The sequence below is a fragment of the Sus scrofa genome, chromosome 17 (assembly GCF_054392235.1).
Source record: "Sus scrofa isolate SSC_HxYL_T2T_F1_AM1 chromosome 17, Sscrofa_HxYL_maternal_Yorkshire_Landrace_v2.0, whole genome shotgun sequence".
Taxonomy (NCBI): Eukaryota; Metazoa; Chordata; class Mammalia; order Artiodactyla; family Suidae; genus Sus; species Sus scrofa.
This window is the reverse complement of record NC_139399.1, coordinates 41,674,926-41,699,665: the sequence shown is the minus strand read 5'-3', so window position 1 is coordinate 41,699,665 and position 24,740 is coordinate 41,674,926. Positions and strand designations below refer to the sequence as shown.

General features: G+C 47.5%; 1 protein-coding gene across 15 annotated transcripts in view; it reads left to right on the top strand.

Annotated features, from left to right (window-relative positions):
• Nucleotides 1-24,740, top strand: part of SNPH (syntaphilin) — a 42,216-nt gene that overhangs the window by 4,129 nt on the left and 13,347 nt on the right. For 4 of the 15 annotated variants that reach the window (XR_014832329.1, XR_014832327.1, XM_085003896.1 and 1 more), the window contains exon 3: nucleotides 24,148-24,174. The exons of the other annotated variants lie outside the window; for them this stretch is intronic. The gene's annotated coding sequence lies outside the window, so the exon portion shown is untranslated. The remainder of the gene's footprint in view (nucleotides 1-24,147; nucleotides 24,175-24,740) is intronic. 15 annotated transcript variants of the gene reach the window in all.

The window sequence follows — 24,740 nt, the reverse complement described above, 5'->3', positions numbered from 1 at the left end:
ACACAGCTGAGGACCTTTCCAAACAGTTCTAAAGACTTGCTGGCTCTTGACTCCAGCAACCCAAAAAGTGGCCACAGAGTCAGAGGGACCATCCAAGTTCACTGTGTAGCACAGTTGCAATGAAACCATCCATTTGTCTCTGGTGGAGCAGAACCTTCCCTGTCCTCAGAGGCCTCTAGAGGCAGGAGTCTGAGGTTGCTCTTGGAAAGCTGTTTAGTGCCTATTACCATCCAATAAGCTTGAGGAATTCTTCCTCATGCCATTTTTCCACCTGTCTGGAGCACCTACCACCTTAAGAGGTGAAGGCATTTGCCCCAAGATTATTCAGCAAGGCTGAGATCATAATTCTGGCCTAAGGGGACTGCATTTCTGAGCCATATGGAATCTTTCTACATCCAGGTCACTGTGGACCCAGGGGCCGTATTTCTTCATTCGGTGGGCAGCTTGCACTGAAACTCAAGCTGAGGGCCCTCTGAGACGATGAGGCCCATGTTCCCTAGGCTTCTTTGTACCTCCTAATGGACAGATATTTATGAAGTGTTTGTCACATGCTCAGCACCTCTGAATTGAGATGCTGAGCTAACCAAAAAGGGAGCATCTGGGAAGCATCCTGGTGCAGTGGAAAGAGCCAGCACCGAGGGGTTGGGAGAGTTGCCGCAGCTCTGCCATGACTTCCTGGGTGGCCTGGGGCAAGGCTCTTTGCTTCTCCACACCTGCAAAATGATAGTCAGCAGTGGGGGTCTCTAAGGGCTCTTCGAGCGCTGACCAGCTAAAAACTCAGCAATTCTTGCCTCTGTTCTATAACCACGTTAGGGGGTACAAGAGTTGATAGGATACAGATAACTGTAACTTGAGGAAGAATGAGATAAATACAACAAGAGGCATGAACACATGCTCTGTGGGTTGCCGGAGGGAGAGGGCTTGGGAAAGGCTCCGTTCAAAAGCTACCTTGGCAAAGATGGGATGAGATACAGGGAGAGGTGGGGGGTTTTGACCCCAGAGGAGCAGCCAAAACATGCTGGCATTCTGGGACAGGAATGCTGTGTAGCAGAGCAGTGGTTCTCAGACTTAGATTTCTAAGATCAGTACACTTGGGAATCCATCCTAGGCTGGCCAACTTTTAATTTTGTCAGATAAGCACATTCAAATGAAACTTGTTCTCCTATTACAACCTATAGGAGACAGAGAATATTGAAATACCTTTATCCCCAAAGTGGGAAGGCTATATAAAATCAGGAAAAAATAAGCACTCTTTCTAATTGAATGTATTTTGCTTTATTAAAAACCCATCAGGAGTTCCCATCATGACTCAGCAGAAACGAATCTGACTAGCAGCCATGAGGACACAGGTTCGATCCCTGGCCTCACTCAGTGGGTTAAAGATCCAGTGTAGCCGTGAGCTGTGGTGTAGGTCACAGATGTGGCTCGGATCTGGTTGCTGTGGCTGTGGTGTAGGCCAGCAGCTACAGCTCCTATTCGACTCCTGGCCTGGGAACCTCCATATGCCATGGGTGTGGCCCTAAAGAGACAAAAAAAAAAAAAAAAGAAAAAACCACCATATTGTCTATATTTTGCCCAGGGCCCTTGTGTTTGGCTCTGGAGCTAGGCTGCTTGGGTTCAAATCCTGGCCAAGTTACATTTTCTCTCAGAGTGTCTGCTTCCTCATCCGAACAATGAGGACTGTGAGACAGTGATGCCGTCTAACCTTGTAAGGTCACTGGGAGGTCTGTGCGCCATAATAAAACATGTAAAGCAGAGGACCTCAAACCCAGTTGTCTTTGGAGGCAAAACAGGTCAATTGGGCTGTTTGGGGGTGACAGCAAATTGGAGAGTATTTGCTTGAAAGAAGAGGCCGCTGGCTGCCCCTGCCATTCCTGCCCTACAAGAATGTGGGCCTCATGTGGTCAGGTCTCATTTACAAGGCAGAAGTCTGGATGCTTGTTTGTGACATCTCATGATTATTTAAAAGGTGGCCAACCAGGAAGCATTTTTAAATGCACATATTACAGTGTGTCTGTGGCAGACCATCAGTCTGTGTCCCCTGATGTACAGTGTTAGATGCCAGGCATGTGCACTCATAGTTATTCGAGAAGGGGAACGAGGCTGGAAGGCAGGCCTGGATCAGGGATGCCCTGTCTGCAAGGAGGACACATTACTTTGGCTGCTTGTGACCTTCTGCTTCTGGGCCCCCAGCTTCAGAGGCCCTATTTGTGCCCCTTCCCTTTCAGCAGCACTGTCAGGATTGGGTTTCTAGGGATGGAGGCCTCCAGACACTTTGAGCCCCCTTGCAGCTGGCACTAGCTGGCCTCTCTACCACAGGGTCTCTGGAAGCTTGGTCAGCAGCCTCAGAAGAGGGAACTTGGCTGATGGCCCATGAAGCTGGCGCAGAAGCCACCCTTGAGAGGCAGCCGTGAGGAGAAGCCTTGGCAGCGCCTCCATGGGAGGGGCGCTTCCTGGTCTCTGGAAGCCGTGCTGGTTCTGCCACCTCCTGCCTGGGTTGCAATGAGGTCTAGACAGCAAGCAGTCCCTGCATACACAGATCTGCCACACGGCCACCATCGAGGAAAAGCTGGGATTCGACTGTGGAGGAAGCCTGGAGCGTTCTCAGAGAAGGACCTCAGAGGAATTCCTAATTAGCAGGAGGAACCTGGCTGACATGCTTTCAGGGCATTTTGGGATTCAGACTAAAGCCACTGAGGACAGTTTACATTTTTGTGGCTCTAGTTAATCAAATATTCATCAAGCAACTCCCGTGGTCAGGCTTTATCCGGGCCACTGTGGGGGAATGCAAAGACGTGTTTACATCCATTCATTCAGCCAGTGCCTCCAGAAGTGAGCATGGACATGTGTTCCCTACCCTCAGGGAGCATTTTAGGCTGATAAAGATTATAAGGACGGGACACCGGGCCTGGATCATGGAAATATTAATAACAGCTGCCACGTGATTGTGTGCCTTCTGAGTACTGGATGCCAGCTGTACAGTACCTGCTTTAAAGAGTGGGTGTGGGGATTGTATGGAATCTTCCTCTGAAGCACTTGGCGCTGTGCCTGCCACACACTGGTGCTCAGTAAAAGGGTAGCTGCATTAGTGATAACTTGGAAAACTGGGCAGATCCAGAAGAAAGGCCAAGACACAGATGAGTCAGAGAAAACAAGAAGCAAAACAATTCAGGCCCACTTACCATATGTTACCCTCATTTTATGGATGACACTAAGGCTCAGAGAGGGAAAGTAGTTTGTTCAAAGTTACTCAGCTGCTGCATTGCAGAGCCTGCACTTAAATGCTGGTCTGGTTGGCATCAAAGCTGTGTTCTTTCTTCTAAGCCATAGTGCCTCTAAAGTGATCATTGAACAAAACAAACCACATAGGACCACATAAGACAGGTGAGGCAGTGCCACCTGGTGAGGTAGGGAGTTTTTAGAGTTGAGAAAGCTGAGACTAGTGGAACAAGGAACTGGCCAGAGTTATATAACCATGAAGAAGTAGGGTTGAGACCCCCAACTTAGGTGTATTGGACATGTCCTCAGGGATAAAGATCATAGTCTGCAGATACTCAACATTCAGTCACAGGGGAGAGTTCAGGCTTCCACATGCTTGGAAGGGCAGACCCCAGACCAGCACTTACAAGTGCCAATCAGGGAGGGAAATTTTGTCCCAGTTCAAGGAAGAACATTCTAAATTGAAAAACCACTTAGCAGTGCAACTGCATGTTTTGAGAGCTAGCTCCTCACCTCTGAGCTGCTCACATAGGCCTGGGTGTTCTAGAAGGAATTCTTGTAGTGCAGTGGAGTTTGGAATGGCTGTGATTGACAGTCTTGCAATCCACAGGATCTGGGATTCTAGTACAGGACTGGTCACAGGTGATACAAGCAGTGGATGCCACTAACATTGCCAGGAGAAAGAGAAGCTGTAGGCTGGGTCTATCTGGGAAGGCTTCCTGGAGGAGGAGGAAGAGGAGGAACTAGAGCAGGATCTAAAGGTCTGGGGAAAGGGAGAGGAACAGGACTGGATAAGGTGAGTGAGTCCTAAGTGGGAGAGCTGGGCTGGAGAGCCAGTACCTCTGAGCAAAGGGCATCCCTCTGTGCTCTGGGCTTTTTAAATGGTGGGAACAGGAGCCCAGTGAACCTTGGGTCTTTTCTGAAACCTCATTAGGAGGCTGGTCTGGCACCACTTCCTCCTCTCACCTCCCAGCTACCCCTCCTCTCTTCATTGTACCACTCACCTCCTTCCCAGCCTCCCTTTCAGAAGTGGCAGACTTTGGACATTGAGCTCTCCTGGGAGAAAGGTGTGCCAAAGCCTCTGCACAGAGGCGAAGCCCACGGCATCTGGCACAGGCCATCTTCCTCACATTAGGGCACCTCACGTTAGAGCTGAACTGACTGGGCCTCCTAGGAGCTACTTGCTGCTCAGGGTGAGCACTGGCTTCAGAGTCAGGCCTGGCTCGTGTCCAGTTCTGCCTCATATTAGCCTGAGACCTCAGCCAATGGCCTAACCCCCTGGGCCATGTTCTCATCTACCACAGAGGGATCAATCATTCCTGCCTGAAAGGAGAAGGGATGATCTGTAAAAGGGCCTGGCACACAGCCCATGTCCCCATACGTGGCCTCAATTGCTTCTCTGCCTCCCAGGTCCCAGCTCTTCTCCGGGTAAACAATCAGCACTGCTGCACACCAGGGATGTGTGACTTAGCGCATCCTCCTACAGCTCTGCGGAGGAATTATTATACATGGGGAAACTGAGTCACAGGGAATTTAAGCAACTTGTCCATTGTAGGAGGCTGAGCTACCAAATATCTGATTCTAGAGCCCACATCCTCCCCACCCCTTTTCTCCCTTTGCTTTTTCATTCTCTTTCTCTCCGTATTTCTATTTTCTTGGGCCTGCGAATATGCTTTCCTCCCTCCTCGGCCTTTAGCTGGGCCCTTATCAGCGGTATTACCAGCCCTGGGCCTGACTGGAGTGAGCCAGGCTAAGAGCTAGAGAAGGGCATTTTGAAACTATTACATTTAAAAAGGATAGGAGTTCCCATCGTGGCTCAGCAGATTAAAAAACTGACATAGTGTCCATGAAGATGTGTGTTCAATCCCTGGCCTCACTCAGGGAGTTAAGGATCCAGGGTTGCTGCAAGCTGTCGCAGATGCAGCTCAGATCTGGTGCTGTCATGGCTCTGGCATAGGCCTCAGCTGCACAGGGTTTAGCACACAGTAGGTGCTTAATAAATGCCAGTACCTTTCCATCCACAGTTAGAAGGAGAGAACTTTATAACCTCTCTAATTTTCCAAGGATCCAGTACACCTTCGGTTGGTAGTCAGCTCCCCTCTCCTTGGAAGTATTCACACTGGGTCTGGGTGACAGCAGAATAGGAATGTTTTTCAAAGAAATGGAGCTTCAATAGATGGATGGTGGGCTTTGAAACCTTCAGATTCTTTCCTTCCCTGAATTTCTGTGATTCTGTGAAGACTTTGACTCAGATCTCATTAGTCAATTATTGAAGTCTGTTGGGGTTCGGCTTGGATGTCTGCTTAGCTCAGATAAAAGACAGAAGTCTGCTGGAGTTGGGAGCTAATTGAAGGCTTTCTCCCAAGAGTTGGTGAGGCTAGAAACAAAATTGGGTCCAAAAAGAGTTCTAATATATCCTGTGGCAGGAACCTGACTGGAATGTTTGGGGCATGAGGCTAAGTGTTTAGACTGAATTTGGGGAAGGCTGCACCATGGCCAATAGCATGAACTGCCTAGAGCAGGGCCTGTGTTTGATTTATCTCTGAGTCCCCAAGCCAGGCACACAGGAAGTACGCTACACACATAATGAGTGAATGACAAGTAGCCTTGGTGTTTCTTGAAAATGGAACCCTGAGTTGAGAGACTCTTAGGACTTTCCTAGAGGCCCAGTGGCAGTTCCATACTCAATGCATGTACATCTGTGTGTCTGTGTCCATGTATGTGTGTGCTGGGTTTTCTAGAAAGACTCCTCCTGCCTGCTGCTACTTTTCCTTCTCTTCTTTCCCCTGCCCCTTCCCCTCCTAGCTTTACTGACATGTAGTCAACACACATCAAGCCGTATACACTTAAGTGTATAGCTTCATAAGTTTAGACATACTATGTAACCCATGAACCCATCACCACAATTAAAAAACATATTCATCAACCCCCAAAATTTCCTCTTGTGTCTTTGTAATTCCTTCCTCTCATGCCTCTATCTCTCTTCCCTTCCCCAAGCAACCGTTGACCTGCTTTCGGTCGCTGTCACTTCCTTTGCATTTTCTAGAATTTATATAAATGGAATCATACAGCATTTTCTTTTGGGGGCAAAGGGTCTGGCTTCTTTCACTCAACATAATCATTTAGAGATTCATGTTGTATGTACATCAACAGTTTATTCCTCTTTATTGCTGAGTAGTATTCCATTGTCTGTAAGGATAAACCATGATTTGTTTCTCCCTTCATCTGTTGATGGCCATGTGGTTTTTTTCCAGTTTTTTTTTTTTTTTTTTTTTTTGCTTTTACAAATAGAGCTGCCATGAATGTTTATGTGTAAGTCTTTGTATGGATATACCTTCGTATTCTCTAGGGTAAATACTAGGAGTGAAGTGGAGTGGCTAGGTTATTTGGTAAATATATATATATAACTTAAAAAAAAAAAACCTGCCAAAGTGTTTCCAAAGTGGTTGTACCTTTTTCTACCCCCAGCAGCAAGTTCCACTTTCTCCACGTCCTCAATAGCACTTGGTATGATCAGCCCTTTTGATTTTAACCATTCTATTAGGTGAATAGCAGTACCTTCTTATGGTTTTCATTTGCATTTTCCTAATGACTAATAACATTGAGCATTGTATATGCCCCCCATATATCTTCTTTGGTGAATTATTCAAATATTTTGCTGGCTTTTAAATATGTAACCATTTGGCTGTTGGCCTTATTATTGAGTCCTAAGAGTTCTTATACAGGCTGGATACAAGTTCTTTGTCAAGTACATATGCTTTGCAGACATTTTCTTCCAATTTGTGTCTTACCCCTGAGGGCCCTGTGGGGGTTTCAGTCCCAGTATGCGTGTGCAGCTTTGGGTCAGCAGCTTCCCTCTGCATGAGTACGTGTGGATGTGTATGAGAGAGGCTCAGAGAGAGACTCCAGCCTCTGACTTCAGTCCCTCTCTACTACCACGTAGAATCACAGGACAGCACCTAGAGGTAGCTTCATTTTGCAAACAGGGAGCCCGTGTCCTTGAGATCCCATGGGATGTAGCGTCAGAGTCCACACAGACCTCTGATCTCTACAGGGAGAGGGCCCACGGTGGGCACCTTGATGCTCTTGATTCCTGTGACCCTCAGCAAAGCCGAAGAGGTGATGATGACACCTTGGGGGGACCGGCTTCCAGCCTTGGAGCTAGGCCACTTTGGAGCTAGGTCTCTCAGAGGCCTCAGTTTCCCTCTTTGTGGGAATGAAGACACTTATCACAAGGCCAAAGAGACACAGACCGTATTGGGTAATTCTTGGGTTTGAGCTTGAATTCCTTGCCTTTCACGAGGCAAGGCTAAGTGCCAGTGGTTTTGTCAAGAGAAAACATAGTTGCTGTGCATATGCTATAGGGGGGAGACTCAACAGACAACTCAACCCTTTAGGAAAGCAGTTTGGCAGCCCAGTCATGCTTTTTGACCCTATAAATCTACTACTGGGGATCCACGCAGAGGATGTAATTCTAAACACAGTAAAATAATTACGTACAAAAATGTCTATCATAGCATTCTTTTTTTTTTTTTTTTGGTCATGCCTGTAGGATATGAAATTTCCCAAGCCAGGGATCAAACCCATGCCCCAGCAGTAACAATGCTGAATCCTTAACCCACTGAGCCACCAGGGAACTCCTATTGTAGCCTTCTTTTTAAGTTTTATTGAAGTATAGTTAATTTACAAGGCTGTGATAATTTCTGCCTTACAACAGAGTCACCCAGTCATACATATACACATATCCATTCTCTCCCTCAGATTCTTTTCCCACATAGATTATCACAGAATGCTGGGTAGAGTTCTCTGTACTATAGAGCAGGTCCCTGTTGACTAATTGTTCCATATACCTCAATGTGCATAGCAGCATTCTTTTTAATAATGAGAAAATCTAAATGTTCACCAGAAGAGAATGTTAAGGTAACTATGATAGACTCATGAAATGGAATATTATACAGCCCATAAAATACTTTTGTAAAGAACCTGCCATATCGTAGGCAATTAATAAACCATGTTAAACTTGTAAAAGATAAAAGGTGTCTCTACACCATGGTTTACAACTATGTAAAAATAACAACCTCCTCCTCCCAATTTTTTTTTCTGTGATTAGAAAAAAACTAGGAGGAGTATCAATCAAATTAATCAGTGGTTTATCTTTGAGTAGCAAAAAATGAAAGTTTTTAAATTTTTTAATTTTATTATTATTACTTGCTTTTTAGGGCTGTACCTGCAGCATATGGAAATTCCCAGGCTAGGGGTCGAATTGGAGCTACAGCTACCGGTCTACACCACAGCCACAGCAACACCATCTGCAACCGCATCTGCAACCTTATACCACAGCTCACAGAAATACCGGATCCTTAACCCACTGAGCGAGGCCAGGCATCAAACCCACAACCTCATGCATCCTAATCAGATTTGTTAACTGCTGAGCCACAAAGGGAACTCTGGAAGTTTTTGTTTTGTTTTGTTTTGTTTGTTTTTTTGGTTTTTTTTTTTAAGGTGTGTGCTACTTTTGTAGCTATAATAACTTTCATAAATAGAACTATATTTAACATTTAAAAATTACCCAGTTGGGAGTTCCCATCGTGGCTCAGTGGGTTAAGGACCTGACATAGTGTCCATGAGGATTCGGGTTTGATCTCTGGCCTTTCTTAGTGGGTTAAGGATTCAGTGTTGCCGCAACCTGCAGCAAAGTTTGCAGGTGTGGCTTGGATCCAGTGTTGCTGTAGCTGTGGTGTAGGCTGGCAGCTGCAGCTCTGATTCAACCCCTACCCTGGGAACTTCCATATGCTGTGGGTGCAGCCCTGAAAAGGAAAAAAAAAAAATTATGCAGTTGGAGCTAATTCTATGACATCCTTGGAATTATTCACTTGTCTCTGGACCTTGGTTTATAAAGGGAAGGAAATTACTGCTCATTGGGTGGTGTGTGCCAAGACTCTTCACAAGCATTATCCGATTAAATTGTCACAATTGAAACCCCATGTTGCATATGAGGAAGCTAAAGCCCACGGTCCATCATCTACTGAGAACTAGGTTTTTTCCAGCTGGGTTCTGCACTAGGAAAAGCCCCTGCCCTGCATGCCTCCCCAGGGACCCCTGTGATGATGAAGACCTTTGCCTGCTGAGGGGAAAAGGCAGGGGACAGGGACACCTGAGAGCACTGTGTCAGCAGAGCCAGGGAGGAGGTTATCTTACACGTGGGGAAGGCCGCTGTCTGCAATAGGTGGGAAGGAGAGAGCTTTTTTCTGATGGCAACCAGGGCTGATGGTCTCTGCTTTACCTCTCCACCCCAGCAGCCTTTTCCTGAACAGAATTTCCCCCTTGAGTCTCAGCTCTGCCACTGATTTTCCTGTGGCCTTGGACAAGTGCCACCCCACCACCTCAGATCCTCCACCTATAAAATGGGATTGAACCAGACTAGCGATTCCAAACTCCAATGCTAGGCTGCTAACAACAAAACAGCCCAGGTGAAATACAAGAGCATGGGTAAGAACTAGCAGAAAGGATCCACTTCTCAGCCTCAGCCCATCACTGCCATGCAGGCATGCAGGCACAGAGCTGCGGGATCTTTGGGGTTAAGATAAGCTAGAAATCTGGGTTTTTGAAATATGAACTCTCTCAATTTATAAATGTTGACTGAAATGAGAATACACATACGTACAGACCAAAGGAGAGTGGTTTTACAGGCACAGTATGGCCTGTGGGCTGCCATTTGGGGACCTCTGGAGTCTCCTGCTTCTGAACACCTTCTGGCTTTGACCCTCTGGTTCCTGGGCTCTGCGGCCTCCAGTGCTCCTGGAGGTCTCACTGGGCACAGTGAGGCCCAGGCCTGCAAGAGCAGGAAGGCCAGCCTGCTAAGGAGGAGGAAGCCCTAAGTTTGGTTCTCCTGGGCCCCCATACTTGCCCTATATAGATATAAGGGCCTTAAAGGCTCTGTCCTGCCACTGCCCCAAAACTCCATCCCAGCTGTGGCTTGTTGTGTGCCAGGCACTGTGCTTGGCAGCCTGACATGCACAGTACTTTACCTCGTGACAATGATTAACTTCACACATAAGGAAATTGGCTTTGATTGTGACTAGCCTGCAGGCACACAGCCCCCAGTTGAGCTTGAATCCGGGAGCATCTGACTCCACCCCCTGAGCTCCCACATTCAGTCCCTATACCCCTCGCCCCTTGGAGGGGTTGGCTGGTGCCAGTACTAATGGCGGTGTTGAGTACACAGAAAAGTGTGGTTATGCATGCACACTCGTGTGCAAACACAACTGGACCTATTGTGTGCAAATCTGGGCACCTTGCGTAGTACAGTCGATTCTCATTATTTGCAATGGTTTTGTCCTGTAAAGCCGCTGAAAACCCTGAATTAATGAGTATGAAACCAGTGCTCCTGAGGGAAAATACAGCGCTAGGTTCCTGAGAGCCTCCGGTCACAACATTTTTATCAACTGATCGATATATAACTTTGTTTTGTGTTTCTAAGGACGCCTGCTTTAATATATTGTTGATACTGGACGCCTGCTTTAATATATTGTTGATACATTTACATTGAATTCATGCCAACAGCACTATCACTTGCACCTGAACAAAGTTTATCTGGCACATATTTACTCTGTAAGTCCTGCCACAGCCTTCCCAGATCTTAGGAATACCGCACAGACAGCACTGCAGCACTCCACTCGCCAGCCACTGTAAATAGCATAATCACCCCGCCAAAAAAGCACAAAAATGTTAAAAACGTGGCTCTAAATAGACCTCCAAAAGGACACCTGTTTATAGTAAAATGAAACAAGACAGTTGCCTTGTTCCACCTCAGCTGGGAACATAGGCATCAGGTAACACATTTTTCACCAGTCTGCGCATGCCCACCAGTGACTGAAGGAACTGGGGATTGATTGGGGCAACAAATACGTGTTAGCAAGGAGGTGAATCGAAAATACGGAATCTGTGAGCCATGAGGAGCCACTGCAATTGCATCTTTCATCTTTCTCTGAGGGCGGCTGATTTGGGGGTGTTGAGACAACGAATTGGACTTTCTGGGTGCGGAGATGTAATTTGGAGGGGCAGCTGGAATCATTTCTGAGGTCTGCTCTCAGCATTACCGCTCCCTTGCCACCTGCCCTCAGGCACATTCACTGGCCTCTGGAGCCTGAGCCTCCTTCGTGGTAAAGTGGAGGGATCACCCCCTAACCTGTGGAGAGACATAAGGGTAATTGAGAGAATAAGTTTGGAGCAACCAAGGCAGTGCCTGGCAAGAGGCCGATTAAATGGCATCTTTCAAATTGTGCTGCTTTCATGCTTTCCCTAAGATGCTGTTTTTAAGAGTTTTGCGCTCAAGACGCTGCCAGATACTGAGAATTCAGAGCTGAATAAAACCCTGGCTTACCATCTAGCAGGAGAGATAAGCCCACTTAAATAGGACACATGTGACAAGGACTATAAACCAAGTTCCACAAAGCTTTTTTTGCCCCTTGTTTGACTTGCTTGGAAGGCCGTGCTTGCCTGAGTAGTGACATCAACCCAGGTGAGTACAGAACCACTTGTTCATCCAGCAAATATTTGTTGAGGGCCTGTGGTATGCCAGGCCCTGCTCAAGGCACTGGAAACTAAAAAGAACAAAATGGACAAATATCCTTACCTTCTTGGAGCTTATATTCCAGAAACAATAAACAAAATCAATAAATATGTAAATATATCAGCTGTTGCTAAGGACTGTGGAGAAAATAAAGCACAGGAAGAAAGAGAGGGACTCCTGAGATAAAATCTATTGTAATATTTCATTTTTTTTCTTTTTTTTTTTTTTTTTGCAAGTGCACCTGTGGCATATGGAAGTTCCAGGCTAGGGGTCAAATTGGAGCTGCAGCTTCTGGCCTCCACCACAGCCACAGCAAGGCCAGATCCAAGCTGCGACTGTGACCTACACTGCAGCTCACAGCAACACCGGATCCTTAACCCACTGAGCAAGGCCAGGGATGAAACCTGCATCCTCACGGAGACTGTCAGGTTCTTAACCCGCTGAGCCACAATGGGAACTCCTTATTGTAATGTTTCAGGTGAAGATTTTGGAGTGGGATACAGATGTAATACATATGAATAACATTAAGATTAAGACTATTTAGGTGAATAAATACTATTTATGGGGTGCTTTCCCTATGCTGGTCCCTGCTAAGCGTTCAGCACATGTTAGTGCTAATCCTGACTGCTTGTGCACAATTATAATTAGCTCCATTTTATAGATAAAGACCCTGAAGCTTAGGGAAGTTAAGGCAGTATTTCCTCTGTCATAAAGATAGCGGTGGTGCAGTTGGGAATTCAAATCCAGGCATACCTGAGCCCAAAGCTTTGATTTCTTTCCTCTTTCCTCTCAGCAAAGAGGAAAAAATTCATTCTGGGACAGAAGACTTTTAATATAGGATGTAGATGTTTGTAAAATCGCCCTCTTAAAACATTTTAAAATGCTCCCTTTCGCTAAATTAAGGGGTGGAGCAGCTTCTCCTCCAGAGCAGGGAGTCTTCTTGGGAGAGGGGTTTGTAATTACCCACCCTTTTCTAGCAAGCATGAGCTGTGTTGAGCCCTGCCCGTGAGGATACGGGATGAATCTTAGTGAAGGCAAAAGAATTCAGCTTGACAGGGGAAGTGCTATTGAAAATCAGCTGGACAGGAATCAACTGCTGAGGGTGACAGGGAGCTGACAGCTGGAGAAAGAAAGGGGGTCCAGGAGGAGACGTGAAAGACGCTGACATGGGATCGGCATGGCTCCTGGGCTCAACAGGAACAGGTGGGTGAGCTGGGTCTGTATCTCCACAAAGCCCCCAGAAGCCTCAAGAAGATAGATGAGCCTTGGCTTCCAGCAGGAGCAGCCTGCCCAGAGTGGTTTGTGGGATTGGAGTCAGCTGGCCCACCTTCAGTTTCCTGTTCCCTGTTTCTACAGTTTACGTTCTGGCCTTTGGCAAGTCCTCGGTTTTCTGCTTAGAAAATGTGGCAGTTGGCCTAGATTGTCATAAAATACCAGGGGAGAGAGAGCAGGAGGGCAAGAGAGACAGAATGTGAGAGGCGGTATGAGTTTATGTGGTTCCCTGGTTTGAAGCTCTCTGATCTCAGGTTGGTTGGGGCATCTCCATGGAAGGGGGCTGTGGTCCCAGGCAGATCAAAAGACATCTGCACATCCCTTTAGCCCTTTGGTCCTTTGTTCCTGCAATCTTATGTCAGCAAAGCACAGCACCTACAGTTCAACCTGGGTGAGCTCTTTCCTCCACCTTGGGGCCCTCCTTGCAGGTTCCCAATGGGCAGTCTTTTATCCCTCCAGCAAATCCCATGCAATGTTTCTTTTAGCATTCATTTTAGGGAGAATCATTCACCTTTATTTCTCCTGAAGAACTAGTCTGCTTCCCACTCTCCCCTTTGGTGGCCAGGAAGCTCGGAGTGAAATCTGATCCCCATTATCACTGCCGAGTTTGTGTGAGTGGTCAGGCTGTGGTACTCCCTTCTTCCCCAAGGCCTCAGTTTCAACTTGTATTTTACTGTTATGTGTGAGCTGCCTTAAAATTGGTGGGACTTTTGTCTCACCCTCAGCTTTCCTTCCATACCTTCATTTTATTATTTCTTTCTTTTTTTTTTTTGTCTTTTTTGGACCACACCTGTGGCATATGGAAGGTCCCAGGCTAGAGGTTGAATCAGAGCTGCAGCTGCTGGCCTACACCACAGCTCACGGCAACATCAGATCCTTAACCCACTGAGCAGAGCTAGGGACTGAACCCACATCCTTATGGATACTAGTTGGGTTCATTACCACCGAGCTACAATGGGAACTCCTCATGACTACTGTTTTAAAAAATTCTTTTCCACTATAGTTTATTATAGGATATTGAATATATAGTTCCCTGTGCTATACAGTAGGACCTTGTTGTTTATCCATTCCATATATAAGAATAGTTTTCATCTGCTAATCCCAAACTCCCAATCCTTCCCTCCCCCTTAGCAACCACAGGTCTGTTCTCTATGAGTTTGTTTCTGTTTTATAGATATGTTGATTTGTGTCATAGTTTAGATTCCACATATAAGTGATGTAGTGTAGTGTTTGTCTTTCTGACTTCGCTTAGTATGATAATCTCTCTAGGTCCATCCATGTTGCTGCAAGTGGTATTATTTCATTTTCATTATGGCTGAGTAGTATTCCATTGTATGCACATGCAACAACGTCTTAATCCATTCATCTGTTGATGGACATTTAGGTTGTTTCCATGTCTTGTCTATTGTAAATACTATGAACATAGGGGTGCACGGATCTTTTCAAATTATAGTTTTGTCCAGATATATGCCCAGGAGTGAGATTGCTGGATCATGTGGCAACTCTATTTTCAGTTTTTTGAGAAACTTCCATACCGTTTCCCATAATGGCTGCACTAATTTACATTCCCACCAAGAGAGTAGAAGGGTTTCCTTTTCTCCACATCCCCTCTAGCATTTGTTGTTTGTACTTTTTTTTTTTTTTCTTTTTAAGGCTGCACCTGTGACACGGAAGTGTATGGAAGTTCCTGGGCTAGGGGTCAAATCGGAGCAGCAGCTGCAGGCCTATGCCACAGCCACGTTAACACTGGATCCAAACTGCATCTGTGACTTACGTTGCAGCTTGCAACAATACCAGATCCTTAACCCACTGAGCAAGGCCAGGGATCAAACCCACATCCTCATGGGTACTATGTTGGGTTCTTAACCTGCTGAGGCACAATGGAAACTCCTTTGTAGACTTTTTAATGATGGCCATTTTCAGTGATATGAAGGGATACCTCATTGTAGTTTTGATTTGCATTTCTCTAATAATTAGCAATGATGAGCATCTTTTCATGTGCCTATTGGCCATCTGTATCTTTGGAGAAATGTCTATTTAAGTTTCTGCCCATTTTTTGATTTGACTTTTTCTGTTGTTGTTATTGAGTTGTATGAGCTGTTTGTACATTTTGGAAATAAATCCCTTGTTGGTTGCATCCTTTGCAAATATTTTCTCCCAGTCTGTAGGTTGTCTTTTCATTGTGTTTATGGTTTCCTTTGCTGTGCAAAAGCTTATACATTTGATTAGGTCCCATTTTTTAATTTTTGCTTTTATTTGTACTGCCTTGGGAGACTGACCTAAGAAAATATTGATATGGTTTATGTCAGAGAATGTTTTGCCTATGTTCTCTTCTAGGAGTTTTATGGTGTCATGTCTTATATTTAAGGGTCTAAGCCATTTGGGTTTATTTTTGTGTATGGTGTGAGGGTGTGTTCTAACTTCATTGATTTACCCATGGCTGTCCAGCTTTCCCAGCTCCACTTGCTGAAGAGATTGTTATTTCTTCACTGTATATTCTTGCCTCCTTTGTAGAAAATTAATTGTCCATGGGGGTGTAGGTTTTTCTGGGCTCTCTATTCTGCTCCATTGATCCATATGTCTGTTTTTGTGCCAATACCATGTTATTTTGATTACTGTAGCTTTGTAGTATAGTCTGAAGTCTGGGAAGATTATGCCTCCTGCTTTGTTCTTTTTCCTCAGGATTTTTTGGCAGTTCTGGGTCTTTTATGTTTCCATATAAATTAGGATTATTTGTGTTATTCTGTGGAAAACACTTCCATGACTTCTTTATTCAAAAAGCTACCTTTGTTCTGATTTTATTGAAGTTTTGCCTGGATTCAAATGGGGGTGTATGGTGGGGGCTGTAAGCAGTAGCCTCATCACTGCAGTCAGGAGTTAAGCTCCCAGCCTAGGCTCTGCCCCCCACTTGCTGGGCAACCTTAAACAGATCACATGCTCTTTCTGGGTTTCAGTTTCTCTCTATAAGATGATGGGCCATGACAAAGTCTACCCAGGATTCTTTCCATTCTAGAATTCTGTGTGTTAGCCCCTGTAGGTACTTGGGGTAGATGCAGGGGAGGGGACAGACACTGACTCAAGGATCCTAAGAACACAGGCAGAGATCTGAAAAAAAGAGATAATCCATAGGATCCAAGAGGCCCTATCCTATGATGCTTTAGAGCTGGAACCTCAGGAGGCAGCAGCAGGAAGAAGAGCCAGGCTGCAGCTTGACAGCTCAATCAGCCAGGAAGCCCAGGGGAGCATGTGCTGTGACCGAGGTCATGGAAGGGCCTCCATCTGCCAGGAGCCAATTGCCAGGCAGTTACCAAGCTAGCACCAGGGCCTCTTTGTCTCCTATACCTCCTCATGGCTGTCTGCAGAGGGGGCATCTCTGGCACCACTGGATGGTGGTGGTGGGGGGGGTTGGAAACCAGTGTTGCCTTTGCTGCCCCTCCCCACATAGGAGACTTAGCAGGCACTGTCCTGCAGAGCCAACCCAGGGCAGTCAGCCTGACAGAGGGTGCCAGTGATTTCAGAGTCACCCCCTGTACCTGTTCTGGATTACCCTACAGCAAGGAATATCTCTGAAAAAGGAGAAGAGAATCCCATCGAGAGGTAGTGAGTGGCAGTAATAGTAGCAGCAAGAAATGTTTTGTCCTCTAGGAACTTCGCCCACTGCTCCATTTGTTGCCTTGGTCGGATCCTAAAGAGATCAGGTCAGGAGGGTGGTTTGCACTGAATGCATGAGGTAGCTGAGACTAGACAGGTCAAGGGCCCAAGGTCACCGAGAGGGACCTCTTGATGCGGATGGAGTGTGGAGGGGCTCAGTGCTGGGTTTGCACAGCACCGGCCTAATAAGCAGGACGCCGCTGTTGGAGGAGTTGAGCTGGGTGGTCCTCACAGAGGGGGCTTCTCCTTTGCCCACACATCTGATTCTTAGAGGAATATGGAGAGACAGGCTGATTAGGGAGAAGACACATGAAGGATTTCTTTTTGAACACTCTTCCTTGCTCTGCTACCCTCCTGTTTCTGCAATGTCCTGCTTTCTTTTTTTTAGGAAATGTATTCTTTTATTTTATGTATTATATTTTTACTGAATTATAGTTGATTTACAATATTGTGTTAGATTCAGCTATACAGTTTAGTGATTCAGTATTTTTGCGGATTATATTCCATTATAGGTTGTTACAAGATAATGGGTACGATTCCCTGTGTTATACATTAAATCCTCGTTGCTTATCTATTTTATAGATAGTAGTTTGTATCTGTGAATCCCATACCCCAAATTTGTCCCTCTCCTTCCCTCTCCCCTTTGGTAACCACAAGTTTGTGTTCTGCATCTGCCAGTCTATTTCTGTTTTGTATGTAGATTCATTTGTATTATTTTTAGATTTCACATACCAGTGATATTATATAATCTTTGGCTTCGTCTGACTATTTCACTAAGGATAATACTCTCTAGGTCCATCTACATTGTTGCAAATGGCAATATTTCATTCTTTTTTTTCTGGCTAATAGTCACACATACATACACGCATCTTCTTAATCCAGTCGTTTGTGGCTGTTTCCATGTCTTGGCTGTTGTACATAGTGCTGCTTTGAACACTGGGGAGTATGTATGTATCTTTTTAAATTAGTGTTTTTGCTTTTTTATGGATATACACCCAGGAGTGGGATTGCTGGATCATATGGTAGTTCTGTTTTTGGTATTTTAAGGAACCTCCATACTGTTTCCATAGTGGCATTCCCGCCCACAGTGTACGAGGCTTCCGTGTTCTCCACATGTGATGTCCCACTTTTATGGAAGCGCGAGGAGCCCAGGATGCAGGGCTGTAACTCCTGCATCTCCACCGCAGTGTTTTAGAGTCTCCTAGAAAGTAGATTTTTCCTTTTTCAGGCAGCATAACAGAATGTGTCCCAGTTCTCTGGCACTGTGAGGCCTTCATGATGCAGGAGAAATGCAGGCGCTCGTGACCTGTGACTCCAGGTGTGACCTTGAGTGATCTCAAAAACTCCACAGCTTCAGGTTTCCCACGTGTCCGAAGGATCTCTCTCCACCTGACCTCCTCCACAGGGAATTTGTGAGGGTCAGATGGGCTTGGGGAGATGCAAAACCTTCAAAAGAGGACAGCCTTAGTTACCTGTCTCCTCCAGGCTGACCCAGAGTCAGGAACACCAGGTCAGTGCCTGCTCTTGACCTGGTTGCCTAAAGTCAGGTAGAGGCAGGACAGCTGCTTCTACTTTCTGTCCTGTTGCAACTTGCTGAGCCATCCTGGGCCATTCCCTTCCCTTTCCTGGACAATAATTGTCCTTTCACAATGCTTTTGGCGGGGGGGGGTTCTTTTTTAATGCTTTTTAGGGCCGCACCTGTGGCTTATGGAGATTCCCAGGCTAGGGATCGAATTGGAGCTGTAGCTGCCAGCCTACACCACAGCCACGGCAATGCAGGATCTGAGCCATGTCTGCAACCTACACCACAGCTCATGGCAACACCGGATCCTTAACCCACTGAGCAAGGCCAGGGATTGAACCTGCGTCCTCATGGATGCAGCTTCATTGACCACTGAGCCATGACGGGAACTCCTAAAATAGTTGGTTTTGAAAAATATATAGAGGAGTTCCCGTCGTGGCGCAGTGGTTAACAAATCCGACTAGGAACCATGAGGTTGCGGGTTCGGTCCCTGCCCTTGCTCAGTGGGTTAACGATCCGGCGTTGCCGTGAGCTGTGGTGTAGGTTGCAGACGCGGCTCAGATCCTGCGTTGCTGTGGCGCTGGCGTAGGCCGGTGGCTACAGCTCCGATTAGACCCCTAGCCTGGGAACCTCCATGTGCCTCGGGAGCGGCCCAAAGAAATAGCAAAAAGACAAAAAAAAAAAAAAAAGAAAAAGAAAAATATATAGAGAGAGATATAGATTTTTTTTTTTCTTTTAAGGCTACACCTGTAGCATATGGAAGTTTGCAGGCTAGAGGCTGAATCGGAGCTGCAGCTGCAGGCCTATACCACAGCCACAGCAACATTGGATCTGAACTGCATCTGCAACCTACATTGCAGCTTGCCACAATGTCACTGAGTGAGGCCAGGGACCAAACTGACATCTTCATGGACACTATGTCAGGTTTTTAACCCACTGAGCCACGACAGGAACTCTGACTTTTTTTTTTTAATTGAGATATATTCACATACCATAAAATTCACCCTTTTAAAATGTACAATACAAATGATTTTAGTATATTCATAAATTTCTGTATCCATCACCATTATTTAATTCTAAAGCATTTTCATCAATCCAAAAACAAAACAAAACAAAAAAAACCCCTATATCCATTAACAGTCATTCCCCACCCCTCCTTCCCCAGCCCTTGTCAACCACTAATCTACTTTTGGTCTATGGATTTACCTATTCTGGACATGTCATACAACTGGAATCACATGTGGCCTTTATATCTGGCTTCTTTTACTTAGCATAATATTGTCAAGATTCATTAGGTGGTACTTCATTCCTTTTTATGACTAAAGGATAGTCCATTGTATATATAGATCACATTTAGTTTCTCCATTCATCCATTGATGAGCATTTGGGTATTGCTCACAATAGCCTTTTAGCTATTGTGAATAGTGCTGCTACAAACATTCCTGTACAAGTTTTTGTGGGAACCCTGTTTTCTGTTCTTTGTGGTATATATACCCACTAGTGGAATGCCAAGTCATTTGGTAATTTAGTGTTTTACTTTTTGAGGAACTGGCAGACTGTTTTCCACAGGGACTGTGCCATTTTGCATTCCTGCCAGCAATACACAAGGGTTTCAATTTCTCTGCATCCTTGCCTGTACTTGTTATTGTCTGTCTTTTTGATTAAAGCCACCCTAATGGACACAAAGTAGTATCTCATCATAGAAAATACATATGACATACATGTTTAACCTGCAAAACTTTTTGTTGTTGTTGTTGTTGTTTTGGGCCGTACCCACGGCATATGGAGGTTCCCAGGCTAGGGGCCGAATCAGAGGTGAAGCCGCCGGCCTACACCACAGCAACAGCAACGTGAGCAAGGCCAGGGATCGAACCTGCATCCTCATGGATACTAGTTGGGTTCGTTAACCACTGAGCCACAACAGGAACTTCTGTAAAACCTTTTTTAAAAGGCAGTCTTACTTCAGACCTTCCTTGTGTAGAACAGATACACTAGGAGCCTCTCCAGGTGAAATGGGGAAAGAGGCCTGAGCCCCTGGCACCCAGCAGTCCCAGAGGCAAGTTCTCTGGGTGGTTTGAAGACCACTGGGCTCAATGCCCTCCAAGCTCTGGAATCTGAGTCTAACACCACATACTTCCTGCATAGCAGCCTCCTCAGCCCTCACTCCCATCCCGATTGCCTTGGGGGATCTCACAGCACTCAGCCAAATTGTGGATCTGCCCTGCAAGAAGGGGTCCAGTGGCTCCATCTATGGTTCCAGCTCTCAGGGAAGCGTGGACAGGAAACAGGAAGCAAGCTGGAGAAATGTCACCACACTGCCTCCCTTCCCAGGTCCAGGAAGAAAGGTCCTGGGTTTCACGGATAGTGCAGAGAAGCGTAGTGTCTGATGAGGTCATGCAGCCAGTGGAAGGTTTACCAAACTCCTTAACCTGAAGTGCCCTTCTAATGCTAATCCTCTGAGATCCAGAGGTGGCTGCTACAACACTCCCAGGCCTGGCCTCCATCTCCCACTTCCTTCTGCATTAGCACTCTAGGAGCACCAGGCCCTCTGCTGTTGGACGGGGAGGGTGGAATGTTCTGCATTCTAGTGTTGCCTCGGCAGAGGGAGGATTCCTCCTGAGTTCTGTTCTGTTGGTTGCAGTGCTCTGCTTTCCACAGCTGTGAGAGGCCTGAGTCATCAGACACAGATTGTTCTGTTCCTTTGGATTTTAGGGAATCTTTCTTCTTTTATTGATGGTTAATTCTTGGGGGGGGGGGATAATTTGTAATTGTATACAGGGACTTTGATTTAACTAGAATATTAGATTAACCCAAGTGCCTGGTTTCTTCCCATGACTTGCTGATTGAGTAAAATGCCATGGTGTCCCTTTGAAGAATGCCGCTTCCTAATTTTACGGATGTAGAAACTGAAACCTGGGAGTTCTAGTAATTAAAAGGGAAGAAAGCCTCAATTAGAAGTCTATCATTTCATTAACAGCCCCAGAATCAGAGAATGTTGGATCCAGAAGCATCTTAGAGACCATCAAATCCAACCCCTTGGTCCATCAAATGTGTGCGTTTAAATCACTGTGTTCCTAACAGTTGTGTGTTGATTGTGTTTGTTTGTGTAAGTTTAAGTTGATTGTGTTTGAAGTTCCCCAGAGGGGGCTGTTCCCTGAGTTTCAACCTGAGGCGTGGCATGCTAAGCGGTCAAGAGAGTAAGTGGCGGGTGAAGTCCCAGGAGGAAAGGCCAGTGGGGGCAGAGCTTTACAGAAAGGGTGAGGTGGGCAGGGCAGGTGCTATCAGTTGGACAAACAGCCTGTGCAAAGATGTGGGGGCAATAAACAGGGCTTTGCTCGGGGGTCAGCAAGCAGCTGAGAGCAGGTTGAAAAGGGTATAGACGAGACAGCCTTGAAGAGTGTTGCCCTAATTTTTACTTAATTGGGAGCCTCTAACGAACTTGAAGAGGTTCCAGGCCCTTTTCTCCATTGCTCTTGCTGCTGCCCAGACCCACGCCCTTCTAATTTGTTGATACTCTCCTAGCTGGTCTCTCTGCCTCTATTCTTGTCCCGTTACAGCTATAGTCCACACAGGCCCACCCCCAGGGGCCTTCTAAAATGCAAATCTGTGTCCATCCCTTCCACTTTAAGGCCCTTACATGGCTCCCTGTTGGCCATGGAACAAGATCCTGGCTTTCAGAGAGAGCTCTGCGTGGCCTGGCCCCACGTCCTTGTGCAGCCTCACCCCCACTGTGCGCCTGCCTCCACCGGGCCTCCTAGTTTCCTAAGCAGCCCTGCTATTGAATCACTCACTGCCTTTGCCCAGGCTTTCCCATCCCTCCCACTTGCTTTCTCTGCCTGCTAAACTCCTATTCATCCCTTAAGACCCTGTGTAAATTTCCTTTTTGGAGAAACTTTCCCTGACTCTCCTGAGGCCACCATTATATCTTGAATGTTTGTTTCAAAGCTCCCATTACATTGCAATTATCAACCTCCAAAATTCTGGCAGGTCCCATTTTTAAGTGTTTATTGTGTGGTGGGCACTGGGCTAAGCCCTCTATGCATGGTTATCCCGTGTTATTCTCACAGTTACTATATGAAGTTCATTCCATTATAGCCCAACTTACACATGAGAAAGCTGAGGCTCCGAGAAGTGGCGTGGCCTGCCCAGGGCAGGCAGCTGGAGGGTGACAGAGCTGGGATTTGAGCCAGACCTTTTTGATTGTTTCTGCCTCCTTTCATCTCCTGTTCCTTGGATCCTGCTCTATGCCCTGCACCCCTCGTGCTGGGCATGTGAGGGTCTGATCAAAGGGGTGGAGGCAGCAGGGTGGCCATGGTATGGCCAGGATGGGGGAACCGGAGGCTGGGGTGAGAGGGCCTGGGCTTACCTGGGGTGGAGGTGATGGGCGGCTATCAGTCTAGCTCCCCATGGCCAAGAGTTTCCTTTCCACTTTCCAGTCTAAGTTGCAGGCTCTAGCCACCTGGGGACAGGCCTACAGGACTCCGGGCCAGGCATGAGGCATGGTGACAAATGCCATGGCAACCTGCCTCCTCTCTGGGGCCCAGAGGAGAGGGTGTGGCCCTGAGAAAACACAGGGTTTGCACCACTGCTTCTGGGTTAGATCCTAGAGAGGCTGCTCCCCTTGGGCCTGGGTGTCTTCTGCCCTCCCAGAGGGACCCCTGCCTGCAAAGGTCCTGTCCCAGCAGGGGAAATGCCACTTCCACCTCCCTCCCAGATGAATGGCTGGCTTTGGCCTCCGAGGAGTCTGTCAGCTCCATCCAGGTACAAATGTCATCCCCTTCCCACCCCCAGCCAGAGGGGAAGGAAGAGCGAGCCGTAGAGAAGGGAGACGAGGGGTTGCCGGGCGAGGTAGGAGCAGGGACAATTGGGACAAAGCCCGCATTGTACCGAGGCCACAGGCAGCTCCAAGGCCAAGCAGGCATCGTGTTTGCCTCCCAGGACCTGGGCCTGGAACTCCACCAGGATTTTCCTAGCTCCTTGGCAACACTCGCCAGAGCTGGCTTGGAAGAGCAAGGCTCGGCCTCAGCTCTGAGTCCTGCCTCTGCTGAGAAGCCCTCCTGAAAGCGCAGCATCCTCCTAAAGGCCAGAAAGGGGGGAGTAAGGTTGGGAGGATGGCTGGTGAAGCCAGGCTGACTGGGGCTGGAAGCCAGGGTCTGTCAGATGTGCAGCTGTGTGACTTTGGACCCAAACGTGATAACAAATCCATCCTTGAAGGATTGTTATTTGAAGTAAAGCGCCAAGGCACGTAAAAGCACTCAGCCCGGTCACCTGCCCAGAGAAGGGGCCCATCAATGACAGGTGATCCCTGAGGCCCTTGCCCACCCATGATTGAGGACTCTCAGCCCTGTCCCCACCACTCCTAGTTTTGCCCTCTGTGCCCAAGAGGCAGTGGTGGCCTTCCTGGAAATACGGAGGGGCACTATTGTGCCCCCGGTCCCCGTTCCACAGCTCCTCCTTTGTGGACCAGCCCTGCGGCTCCAGGAGGCCCTGTCTGGGCGGTTGGGGCATGGTGGGCGGGATGCGTCGCCAAGCTGGGGTGAGCAGCTCAGGTGACAGGCGGGGTGTCGGAGGCTCCTATGCTCAGCACCCGACACCTCTGGGCAGACAATGCTGGCTGTGTCTGGGCCTTCCAGGGAACAGGCCACGTCTGTGTCATAGCCAGGAAACAGGCCACCTGAGCAGCGCCTTTGTCTGCTCAGGAGGTGGCCGCTGCTGGCGGGATGACCGGGCTCCCCAGAGGCCCTGACACGGGAAGGGGTGGTGCCCTGGGTGGGAGCTCCAGGGCTTGAGACCCATCTGGTGTTGGCCTGGTTCAGGTGTTGGCCCTGCCAGGCTGGGCTGTGTCTCGGGCAGCCCCTTCACTCTTGGGTTCCTCATCCGTAAAGGGACTAATCGCAGCACTTCCTCATAGGGTTGTTGGGAGAGTCGATGGCGTGATGTACGTAATGTGGTTGGCACGGGGTCCAGTGTGGGCAGGGCTTGGTCACCGCTTCTCTCCCAGCATGGGGGAAGGCCTGGCGCACGGTATCCTCTGCCGAGTCTCCCATAAGCCAGGCCATTGTCCTCAGTCCCTGCTCTGAGCATGGAAGGAGGGGACTGGGTCTCTGGAGATGGCACAGAACTAGCGTGTTGGCTGCAAAGAGCCCAGGCCCCTCCAACTTAGATGCTAGGAGCTCTGGGCTAATGCCCAGCACAGGCTTCCTCCCACCCCAGCCAGTGTCCCTCCCAGCACGGAGCCTTTCCCCTCCTTCAGCCCCTGCAGGGCTGCCTTGGGAGCCCAAGCCCCGACTGGGAAAGGAGCCTCAGGATTCACAGGCAGGAATCTCCTTATCTGAGTCTCCCTCCCACCTGTCAAGAGGGGCAAGGATGGACCTCTGTGGGCATGGTCACTTCCTACTGGGTCCAGCCCTGGTGGGGGCTTCTGCTCCCATCCATCCCCCTCCTCATTTGCTTTGAGCCTGCGCCCTGAGTTTCTGCTGCATCCCCAAATGCGCATGTGCATTT